The following is a 12,601-nucleotide window of genomic DNA, read 5'->3' as shown; positions in this document are numbered from 1 at the left end:
GACGTGGGGAGGACAGATGGTGTTGGACGCGGACGCTGAATGTACGCGTATCGAGGTAGTTCTGAAACCAACTCGTAGCCGGAGCATCGCAGATAGTCCCGAGTTGCTGGAGAAGCACGTCATGCGGCACTTTATCGAAGGCCTTCGCAAAATCGAGAAATGCAGCATCGTAAGGGATGCGTTTATCCATGGTCGAGGCGATCTTAGTAGTGAGCTGTATCAGCTGGTCAACTGTGGAGCGATCACGGACAAAGCCGAACTGTTCCGGGACAATGATGTTGTTGACCTCGAGATAGTGACCGAATTTGGTGGCCACAATCTTGTCTAGTGCTTTCGCAATAGCTGGGAGTAGGGTTATAGGGCGGTAGTTGGAGGGATCACACGGGTTACCTTTATTTTTAAATATGGGGATTACTGTTCCCAGCTTCCAGGCTCTAGGAAACTCACCAAAGGTGAGGCTAGCGTTAAACAGGTTGGTAACAGAGGACGTTATACATGGTGCGATCTCTCGGAGGATCCTGTTCGAGATGTTCCCGCCTGTTGCCTTATGCTGCGGGAGCCTTCGGAGCACCCGGTACACTGAGGATTCGGCCAAGACTGGCAGAGAGAATAATTCATTCGGACAGTCGTCGGCTGGTGCTGGTATTGGACCTGTACCGTGAGCAGGAGTGCACTGGCGCTCAAATACCTTCGCGAGCATTTCTGCTTTCTCTGGTTCACTCTGTGCCGTGTAGCCCTCACACGTTAGGTCAGGAACTTTATCTTTCTTACAGGAGATGTTGGCAAGTGTCTTGGCTTTCTTCCACCAAAGGTGGGCATCTTGCTTATCGTGAATATTCTCACTGAGGCGCTTGAAGTACAGGGTCTTGGCATTTCTTAACTGGTTCTGATATGCATTCCTCTGGGCCTTGTAGGTTAACCAGTATGCTACTGTTTGGTGGCGCTTGGCGGCACGGAAAAGGCGCTGCTTCTGGCGATGAAGGTGATGCAGATGCGGGGTGAACCAAGGCTTGGTTTGCTGTCTTCGAGATGAAACTCGTCTGTACGCTAAGCAGCTGGCAATGGCTTGTGTGATGCATGACTCCCATGCCCACCACGCACTCTCGATGGTGGAAGCACCGAGCATACACTCCCGGAGTGGAAGAGATGAAAGTTTCTGTCGTAGAGATTGAAAGTCAGTGTTCGCGTAGTCTGGTACAAAGCGGGGCGGCGGGTGCTTTGGGGTGTGCTTTCCTGAGAGATATTTAAAGATTATGGGACAGTGGTCTGATAGCGGATCTAGGACTTCAAGGTCGGATATACGATGCTCTGCGTCTGTGATAACCAGGTCGAGAAGTGATGACTGGCTACCCGTAGCTGAGTATCGCGTTGCGGTGTTTCGGACAATTTGCTGTAGTGCAAGGTCGTCTAACAATCCTGCTAGCTGTTTGCCCTCTGCCGTATCAACATCTGTTGCGTTCCACTGTCGGAGTTTGGCATTGAAATCACCGAGAATGACTGTCGTGCCTGAGGCTGACAGTGCGTTGGCAATGGTGGACTGGAAGGACACAAAAAAGTCGTGTTTTTCTGCTGATGATCGGTGAGGGGGCCTGTAAAACATGTGGAATGTATTCTTTCGACTGTTCTGCGATTCTATAAATTCCACGCAAATGTGCTCCAGTTTGCATTCAAGGTCGGTCCGCCGTTGGAAATGGCACATGAGCGATTGTCGAATATAAACAGCAAGTCCTCCGCCTATCGCGGAGTGTCGGGCACCGTCTCTATCTTTACGCAGGAGGCTGTATCCGGCAATTGAGATGGCTGCATCCGGCAGTGATCGGTAGAACCACGTCTCACAGAGGAATAGGAGGTCAAGGGACGAAGTGTGTAGTAGCGACTCAATGACTGGGATCTTATGAGTGGCGCTTTGGCAGTTGAGTTGGCCTATCCTAAGGTGGAATGAATGTGTTATGGGCGTGTAGGGTGGATGGCTAGATGTCACATCAGCAAGAAGGGCAGGGAGGGGTTCTGCATCGTGAGTAGGACATATACTGGTAGGCCTGGTTAGATTTGACTTAGAGGGGAAAAAGCTGGGTGCTAGGGGATTAAGAGACGCCATTTGTAAGAGTGTCGGCAGAATCAGTACAGTAGTAGAATACAGATTGATATGCGCAAAAATGTTCCTGACCACTATTACTAGGATGCTTACTTACTCAAGTGCCGTCGATGACTTGCGGCTACTCGTTTGGCAACATCGGCCATCTCTTTCGCGCTGGCCTGCTTTGCCCATTGCTGTTGTATGTCGACATTGAATGCTGGCTGCTGCTCGGGGGTCAGCTGGGTGGGGGTCAGGACATGGGGTGCGAAGGTGTGCTTCCCCGATGCTAGGGTAAAACCTTCTTCATCTGGAGATGAGTGGGCGGCTTTACCTCGGGATGGTGGTGGCAGCGATGGAGCAACCGGTGTAGAGGCCTGCTGCTGTTGCTGCTGCAGCCCTTGGGGAGGATTGGCTGAGTCCACAGATGATTGTTGTTCATCTTGCACGGACCGGCTTTCCTGGGGCAGAGACTCATCGCCAGTCGCTTGTTCCGCGCTGTTGGGGTCAGGGTGCCTGTGATGCCGCTCATCAACAGCGGAGGCATATGTACGGTTTGTCTCTTCATTCTGCTCTGTGCTGGAAGTATCGTTTTCCTGCTGTGAGGTTTCTGAGATCCCGTCGAGGGGGTGCTTTCCCTTGTGTTCGGTCGGGTGTATTTCTCCCCGGCCTGGGGTTGATGCGTCTTTTTCCTGTTGTCCGCCTTCAGCACTTTCATTTGTGTTCGCTACGGTATTTCCATGCCGTTCTTGCGTATTGCTCTGACCTTGTGTGACCTGCGAGTACAGTGCTTTCTCTCCTGCATGCGTGTTTGGGGTTGCCTGGGTCTGGCTGCTTTGACCCTCGGCCCCTGCGTACGCCTGGTTGCTGTTCTTGCGTGTTGGACAGTACCTTGCCTCGTGGCCAGTCTGTGTACAGAGGTAGCATGTCTGTACTTGGCCAGGGTACCATGTACGTACAGTGACACTACCTACTCTCAGCGTACTCGGTACACCTTTCTGCAAGCTGATTCGAATCTGCCTGGTTCCTGTTTCGATAGCATAATCTCCATGCTTGACTGTTTTCCTCGTCGGCTGACCGAAAACTTTCCCATGTGCCTCCAAAGAATTGATTAACGCTCCATCGTGTAAATGCAAGGGACAGCCGAACAAGGACACCACAGTGACTTGGCTGCCTCCAACAATAACATGCACATCCTTACCGGCGATCCGGACTCCACTTGCCGCGATCCTATCTCTCACAGCTGGGCAGGACAACGTTACTACACACCAACCTGGCTTTCCGTGTAAGTCCACTAGAAGCAACTCCTCTGGCTTCACTCCATTCTTGGATAGCTCCTCAATGAAGAAAACGTGGTCCTTGGGCCACTCTGGATCCTTGGGGAAGAGAACAGATGCTGCTGAGCCAGGAGCTACAAATTTGCTCCCGCCCGCCATCGTACCCAAAAAAAAAAAAAAAAAACATTCCATACTCCACTTCCGCTGTTGCCATAGGCTGTTGCCATGCAGTTTCGTAATAATATATGCCTTGGAGGATCCCCTATGATACTATAGTTCTTGATTTTGTGGATGCCGCCTACATCACAAGTCACTTAGCAACGGTTTAGAGGGTAAATATAATGTTATCACAGGCCGGCTGTGCAGCTGCATGCTGGTGCAAGGCGGAGTACGAGTCGTACTCTTGATATCTGGTACGCTTTCCAACGGCCAAAGAGAGTTGGAAAGCTTGTGTCTTTGTGGGTAACTTGAACATTTGGGGCTCATGTAAATTACTTCGCCATTGCCGAGCCACCGTGCTCACAGCAGAGACTTCTGTGTGTGTTATTGTCGTGAAAGTGGACCACAAAGACGCCCTGCAGGCTGCAGGCCTGTATGATGATGGTCTTACCGTACGATACCGGCAGGACCGGGGTCTCAGGATGCAACTCCATTTTTGTTACCATAGTGTACATGTACATGTATTGTATTTTAAAGCCTGCCCGCTCATGCCATGGAAGACTGTTTTGAAACCAAGCCTGATTTTTCAAGATACACTGTCGGCACAAGGGCCCTGCTGGTCTTAGTCACGGTTGACATACATTGTACATACAGAAATACCTGGCTCAATAGAAACCTGATGTGAATAGAAGCCTAGCCCTGACCGTCATCGGCTACTACCGTGAGGAATAAGCCCAGCATTCATGTAGGTACATGTATAATCATGATTTCACTTTACGTTATCATATGTACGTTATCATATGTACGTTATGATAATGTACATGTGCCGTGAGCAATCGAGCTCTCGAATGACTCCGACTCAGGGCTGTACTGTAGCACCTGGATTTCAAGTGGCCTGGCCGAATGGGATATTTCACTGGAGCTGAGGAAGTTATTGAATAAAAAAACGTCACTGTGTGGCATGCATTGGGTGGATCCTTTTCCAACTACATGTATCACTGGTCCGGCCATGGCCTGACCGGCTGGCCGGGTGCTACATATACATGTACAGACCTCGCTTAAATTAACCGCACACATCTGTTTTCCACAAGAAATATCCGGATAGGCGAGGCAATCGGATCAGCGCGCACACACATACGGTGTGTATGCAGTAGTAGTAGTAGTAGTAGTAGTAGTAGTAGTAGTAGTAGTAGTATTTATTATTTTGTTAGGGAAATCCCTACAGACGTTGCCGTCTTTTTACAGGTAACCCTCAGTGCTCTTTGCAGTGCATGCCATATGTTGTAAATCGGTAACCAACAATTTTCTTCCGGATGGCGAGGGATCCGGATAAAAGAGGACCGGATAAGCGAGGTCTGACTGTACCTGGAAAATGGCGGTATAACTATAAAAGGTGCTGTGATAATGCACTGTAGTAACGGTGACTGTACACATGTACCACTACCAGTAACTTTTTATTTTTATATATTTTTTATTTCACCATCCAATTGCAATGTAGGCCTCGACCAAATAATGGCAAATATCCCACAAAAAAAGAGAGCATAATATGCTCGTCGCCGCTGATATCAGGGAAAACGTCCATAATATGCCAAAGGTTTAGCAAGATATGCAAAAAGATGTGCCAAAATATGCCAAAATATGCTCGACATAAGCAGAAAGTGTAGATCATTTCAGGCAGTGTACAAGAACAAGTGTGAGTGCGTATTCAACTATGCGTGTATGTTCGTTTACCAGGAAGTCGTAGGTTTACGACTCCCTTGATAACATGACCAGTCCACTACAGTGACGGTCGTAGCCAGGGAGTAGTACAATACCTTGTACTACTCCCTGGTCGTAGCCAGGGAGCCCTACACATACGTATGTGTAGGGCTCCCTGGTCGTAGCTAGGTCGGACTGTGCGTTGTAGTCCATCAGCCAAGAACTCAGAAGTCGTCAAATTCAAGCACCCTGTTGCACTTAGAAATCGAATACTTGATTTTGGCCTCAATGGGGAGTTTAGGTACCCTGTACACCGAATCCGCAAATAAAAAGAGTAAACGACTTGCACGCTCTGCAGGGGGAAGCCGACAAAGTGACCATTTTTGGCATTTCATCGACAGCCATTGCTGTGACCTAAACCCAATCTTCAATCAGTGCCATGCGCGTTTCAGGAATGAACTTTCAGATTTTTGTGAATTACGGGAAAAATCTTGCAAATCGAGAAGATTTGCAGTGTAAACCATTGCAGTTTCCGTATTACACGTGTGCCTGGATTCAAATTACAATAAAATTGTTGTTCGCCTACTTTGTAGAGTGTTGTTCCATTACACATCTCTTTCACTGTTCTATTTAATTGAGCATCCGAATACATACCTTCAGGAAGATTACAATGAGCTAGTATTGAACATCATCCACCTTCGGGTTTCCGAAGTATGCACCCCGAAGCATGTCAAGCAGGTTTGAAGCGTAGTTTTTACTGTTTGGCAAAAGTGATCTACGCTTCCACCCTGAATGGAATCACCCCGGGAAGGTCCTGATCCCTGGAAAAATAAGGAACGTGGAGAGCTAAAAGTAAGGAATCTGCGGCGATGGATGTTGTACATCGAGTGAATGCCCTGCAGTTCTCTTCTCCATTACGACCAACTAGCAAACGCCATGGCTCTGGATGCTGACAGCAAACAGTTGAAATAAAGGCAAGGCTGCTTTGAACATGTTGCAACCAGGTAGTAGTACAGTTACAGTTGTACTACTTCGAAGTACTATCTACCACACTCGAGATCACCCAAAGAAAAAAGCGATTGAATTCAAAATCAAAAAAATTGTTGGGGATCGTCTGAAGCATATTCAAGCAAGGTACAGTCGGGCTTGATGACTGATCAAAGCCCTCGGGCTGGTCCCTTGGGCTTTGATCAGCCATCAATCCCTCTGTACCTCGCTTGATTATCTACTTGATACCATTGTAGTTGCAAACAAGTAACTACAACAATTGCAGTACAATAGTCATGTAGTTTTTTGAATTAGTTATTTGAAAATGGTGAGCATCTTCATCTTCTTCCCGGTGCGCATGTACACATATTTTTTGAATCTGTACGTGCTCCAAGCCAACTCACCTCTGCTCAAATCGACGGCGATTTATTTCGCGATTTTAGGTCGATGGCCACGGAAAACCACACCAAACGTTGACAAAACTCCACTGAAGACGCATTGGATGTCCTGATAAAACGGATGGAAAACCTCGTAATGGCTGATATATATGATTATCCATATAAAAATCGCTCTGTGAGCGGTTCTGAAAAACCTTTACTGGTACTGCCCCGTCGTAAAAGTAAGAAATTAGAACTGGCCCATTGTCCCCCCAAATGCGAACTGATCCACCTAAATCGCGAATGACGGGACCCGAACGCACCAGTAGCACGAGGGAGGGAGGGCACAGGATCATAGGGTAACACCAAGAGTACATAACTACACAGTAGTTATGTACTCTTGGTAACACTAGTAGTAGTAGAATTTATTATTTTGATAGGGAAGCCTACCGCTAGTACAGTACATGGCCTATGGTCCAGACCAACGTCCCCATCTGCATCCACGGGTAGGAACCTCGTGCTACTGGTGCGTTCGGGTCCCGTCATTCGCGATTTAGGTGGATCAGTTCGCATTTGGGGGGACAATGGGCCAGTTCTAATTTCTTACTTTTACGACGGGGCAGTACCAGTAAAGGTTTTTCAGAACCGCTCACAGAGCGATTTTTATATGGATAATTTCAGCTCTTTTTCCGTTCCCTCCCCACCCCAACCCCGAAGGTAAACATGATGACCACGCGCGCGATGTACTGTATGTAGCCATGCGACTGCAATAACACACTGATACATACCAGCCCTCCCCGCCTCGCTACCCCGCACACAGATACACAAACATGTGTATGCACACGGCACACACACGTGGCCACGCACACATACGCACATGCACACGACACAAACAGGAAATTCTTCATGTATAATGCCATGCAAAGCAGTGGCCACCGTACTTGAGGAAGTCAGTTGTGAAACAAAAATAATTCAACTACAGCGCGTAGACAAGCTGACCGCCAAAGCGCAACATAGCAAACATGACATTTGCCCAAGGATTGCAGTTTGCAGACCATGCCATGGAAGCAGCGAATACAGAATGTAATATCATACAAAGTGACAAGCAAGGACGTGGCCATCATACACCAGAAACTTGCAGAAAGTCACATATCCAACAGATAGAGAAGTGAACAGCAATCTGATACAGCCCACATAGGACAAAGCGGACCTGATACTCGTCCCAGGATCGCAAGTGGCAAACCCTTTTCAATGCACAACATGCAGGTGTACGTTAGACGCATGAACATCTGACCGTGTCGCCAGCATACAATGTCATCACATGTTTACCCCACAAGTTACACACATGCACAGTAGAAGCACAATGAAAGCAATGGAAAAGTACGATGTGGTTGCTGAAGCATCTTCACACTTCAAATTCAGACTTCAATGTGGTCGTCACGGGATGATATACCTGCAAGATACAAGTGATGAAGCAAGAAAGCAGAAGGTCGTGAGGTAGGCTATGAGACACCACAAACGGTTCACCTACATGTCTGTTCAGGGCTAGTGCACTCACACGGAGAATTGTCATAATCGAGCATTTCCCAAACTGAGAAGTGCAATGAAATCCACTTGCATGCACAGGAGCAATTTTGCAATATTATGATGCGCAATTCGACACGATCTGCGATGCTGCGTGCGATGTGCCCCTGCTGTCATGATAGCGACAGTCACCACTGTATGTTTTGTCAACGTCGCCCATGCACTCTTCTGTCAAGTCCAAAGTGCTCACATACTTGGCAATGTTTTTGCAGTGATTAACATTTATCCTAGTTATGTCACGGGTAACTTTAATGAAGTACCCGCAGGCCGTGTCGATCTGCACATCGTCCACTCTCTCATGTACTTGGCCTGCTTTGTCTGTGTATCCATTTCATGTGCGATCCACAAAATCGACTAGACAGTGGGTGCAATACGCTCTCTACCTGAAGACGTTCTTCTGGCGACATCTCGCCATGTACTTGGCCTGGCTTTGTCTGTGTATCCATTTCATGTTCGATCAACAAAATCTCAATGCACTACAGAGACTAGACAGTGGGTGCAATACGCTCTCTATCTGAAGACGTGAACCATTTTAAATTTCTTGGAAAAGTTATACGTACACCTGAAACGTAATGAAGTACAGGAATAGAGAGAGCGACTACAATACGCTCTCGATCTGATAATAGTGATAACGTGAGTACAAGACACTCTCCACCTGATAACGTGTTAGAAGGTAACATGTCTACAGTCCCACCGTACCCTTCCGACACGACTGTAGACCATTAATTTTTTTGAGAAGTTATACGTACACCTTAAACGTAATGAAGTACAGGAATAGAGAGAGTGACTACAATACGCTCTCGACCTGATAACGTGAGTACAAGACGCTCTCGACCTGATAACGTGAGTACAAGACACTCTCCACCTGATAACGTGTTACAGTAGTAGAAGGTAACAGGTCTACAGTCCCACCGTACCCTTCATCATTCTTCATTCACCATCGCGCGATACCCTGGCACACACTGGCAACATATCAATGGGGTGCCTTACCGTCGTCTAGAGGAGACGTCTTCGCAGCAATATTTTCCCTCCTGCGCGTTCAGTCGCCGACGCGACAGCGTTCACGGGGCCGTTCCAGTTGCGGAAGACATTCGATTCATCGGGCCAATTCAGAAACGGGGCCGTGGACACACAGGGGGCAGAGGAGAGACATTGACATTGTTAGTGGACAAGAAATATGCAGTGGCAAGTGGCAAGTGCCGCATGGATGTCAAGTTGTCATGCACAATTCAGCTATTACTTACGGTCCAGCTAGTCCTGCCATTGCTCGCTCGTCCTGGTTCCTCCTCGTTCGTCTTCCTGCACGTCTGCACTTCTCCTTCCCCACCGTTGGCTTTGCGGTACGAGGGTGCCGGAAGGAATTCGCATCATGTATCCATGTACATGAAGTCCCACCATGACTCTCCATGTACATGTCCACGGCCACGTCAGCAGTTTGTATAGTACCGGAAGGAGTTCCCACGATGTCTCCAAAGGCCTAGAGCGGACGTCTTTGCAGCAATTCTTTTCGCCCTGCGCATTCAGTTCGCCGACGATGTCTCCAAAGGCAAAGGCCTAGAGCCTAGTAGAGGGGACGTCTTTGCAGCAATTCTTTTCACCCCACACGTGTAGTACCCTGCACATTCACTCCGCCGACATGCGACACGACAGCGTTTACGGGGCCGTTCCAGGTGCAAAAGGTCCACGTCAGCAGTTCTCAACTATTTCGCGTACGGGATAGTCGCCGCGACAGCGTTTAAGGGGTCGTTCCAGGTGCAAAAGGTATCCATCAATGGCACTTTGCAGTATGGGGTACGGAAAAGGGGCCTCCTCGTTCGACTTCGTCGACTTCTGCAGTTCTCCTTCCCGTCAGGGGTACCGAAAGGGGCCTCCTCGCAGTTGTCCTTGCCGTCAGGTCCACGTCATGCAGTTCTCAACTATTTCGCGTACGGGATAGTGGTCTTTGTCGTACGCGACATCGGCGTTTACCGAGTGGCATTGGCACAAAGCAGACCGTTAACGGGGTCACGTGTCAAAAAAGTATCAACAACGTGTCGACTACGTGTCGACCACGTGTATAGCGGTACACTCAGCGGTACACTAATTCTCGTGCCATTCTCGTGTCACAAAACTGGAACATATCGAGTACCAGTATGGAAAGGCTTCAGACAGGAAGCCTTTCCAATGAAGAAGAAGAAATTTGTCGAACTTCCAAGGCGCACTGCAAAAGGAGTGCAAGAGTTTCGCCAGGGAAAGTAGGCAGGTCGGATTCAGTGATGCTTTTGCTGTCGATTGATGTCAGTTCCAGGTGTTCGATTTGTAAGTGCAACGGGGGACTCACTTTGGCACCACTGGCTGATGGACTATTGACCCCGTTGAACTTTTGCTACTCAGTACAACGCCCTCTACAAAAAAAGCTCTTGCGCTAGCCTACAGTCCATTCAGAAAAAGATGGACTTCTAGCTTTTGGCCATAAACGGGTCAAACTTTGAGTTTTTTTAGAATTTTTTTCTGCCACCCCGTAGGGAATCCTCTTCCAATTATGTTTCTGAAGTTTTTTTGTCCAAAAAGTAAGCCATAGCAAGAATAGGATTTCGGCCAGGTTTCCCCCCAAAAGCACTGAATCGGGAAAACCATCAAAATCCAGGCCGTTCGACCTCGCCTGCAACAGTGCGTTGTGCGGTTCGAACCCCAGTTCAGGTACCTTTTTGGACCCTCTTTCAAATTTCAAAGTTCGCAGCACTGCACTATGTACGATGAAATCACGAAAAATCGCCAAATACGGGAGCTCGCCAAAGCCAGGGCCCATCTTTTTATGAATGGACTAGTCGTCATGCATGTTTTTTGCGAAACCAAGTTGGCTAGTGCTGTGGTGTTTCATCGCAAATGTGCAGCATAATGCGGCATAATTTGATAACTTTTAGCATAAAAATAGCATAATTCGGCAACTTTTCAGCAATGCGAAAAGCATAATTTCACGAAATTATTAGCATAATCCGTCAAGGCCTAGTTGAACATGATAATTTTCAAAGATAACTCAAACTAATTTGGCAATGAAATTATTATTATTATTATTATTTATTAAATTTTTAATAGAATAATATTTTTACTGAAGTACAAAAGAAATCAAGTGATGAATAGAAGAAGTAATGTTTTCTCTTTTCCATGTTGATCTCTAACGTGCATGGACACCTTGGTATGGGGATACTCATGTATTTTGTTGTACTTATGGCCACTTGCAACTTTACGAAAAAAGCACAATTTTCCGAACTTTGAGGCTCCATAAGTACAACAAAGTGAATATATATCCCCGGGTGCCCAAGCATAATATGAGGATTTTACGAGCATAATGCGAGAATCCTTGAAAGCATAATTCCATGATTTCGCGAGCATAATCCGCCAGAGCCCCGGTCCGGGGCTCTGCCAACCATGGATGGTTGTAGTAAGGTCACTGTTTCCGAACACAGTGTCCTCCACCTTGTTTCATGCTGTCAATCTAACAATATCTACATACATGATGTACTGGATGATGTTCGGACCATAGCAAGACAGAAAAAGCTTAGCGTAAGTTGCTTACCATAATAATTGTTGCTGAGACTAGCCCCGCCCCTAGCTCTCCTTGACCGCCCTGTCACCCCTGATACTCGCTTGACTCCTCTGTCAGATACTTTTCTTTCGTAATTTTCAAAATTCCTGTCCTTTCTCTTCTAAATGCGGCTCATGATATCCGTTCGCCTTCGTATCATTGCCCCTAGTTCCCGTTTATTGTGCGAATTAAAATAAACCAACCAACCTACATCATAGTACATGTACATGTAGGTGCTCTTTGGCTTCGACTCGGCGGTCACCATGGTCACGCGCGCTGATAGGTTTGCTTTGATTCAACGGTTTAAAGGGGAAGTTAATTTAAGGCAAAAATCAAAATTTCACCAGTTGTAGTCTTCGGGGTGCTGAGTCGAATGGTCTTGGTCCGAGAAAGCTGAGACGCTCCCTTCCTACTTGAATCCCAATCGAACTCGCGCACTTCCACCGAAACTGGGTGACTGCGCCCTACTAGATGGGGATTTGTATGGAAAATGTCACTAAAAGCGCCATTTCGTTCTTATAAAAGCACGGATGACCGCGATTGGCCCTGGCCCATATGTTGTAGTCTTTTGGACGCTGAGTCGACTGGCTTTGGTCCGAAAAGGCTGCGATGCAGCGTTCGGCCCTTATTCCCAATCGAACGTGGTTGAACAAGCGGTCACGTGCTCCTGGGTGCCCAAATCACCTGGTTTACCACGCCAGCAGGCGACAACTTTCACACCAAGGTTCAACTCGATTTCAACTCGAGTGACAGGACTGCACCTAAAAAAGGTCAAACAGGCTAGTAAGTAATGTACCCTGCAGGCACGGTGACCAGGTGACTGGTGTACGCAGGAGCACGTGACCACTTGTTCAACCATGTTCGATTGGGAATAAAGGAG

General features: G+C 47.6%; 1 long non-coding RNA gene across 1 annotated transcript; it reads right to left on the bottom strand.

The window, feature by feature from the left end:
• Positions 1 to 7,481: 7,481 nt before the first annotated feature.
• Positions 7,482 to 10,256, bottom strand: LOC135815105 (uncharacterized). The gene is made up of 2 exons (XR_010553262.1): positions 9,147 to 10,256; positions 7,482 to 8,025 (listed from the first exon to the last, which is right to left on the bottom strand). It is a non-coding gene; the product is annotated as an uncharacterized LOC135815105 (long non-coding RNA).
• Between the last annotated feature and the right edge of the window lie 2,345 nt (positions 10,257 to 12,601).

Source organism: Sycon ciliatum, chromosome 4 (genome assembly GCF_964019385.1).
Source record: "Sycon ciliatum chromosome 4, ocSycCili1.1, whole genome shotgun sequence".
NCBI classification, from domain to species: Eukaryota; Metazoa; Porifera; class Calcarea; order Leucosolenida; family Sycettidae; genus Sycon; species Sycon ciliatum.
The sequence above is the reverse complement of the archived record's forward strand: the minus strand, read 5'-3'. Positions and strand labels throughout refer to the sequence as shown.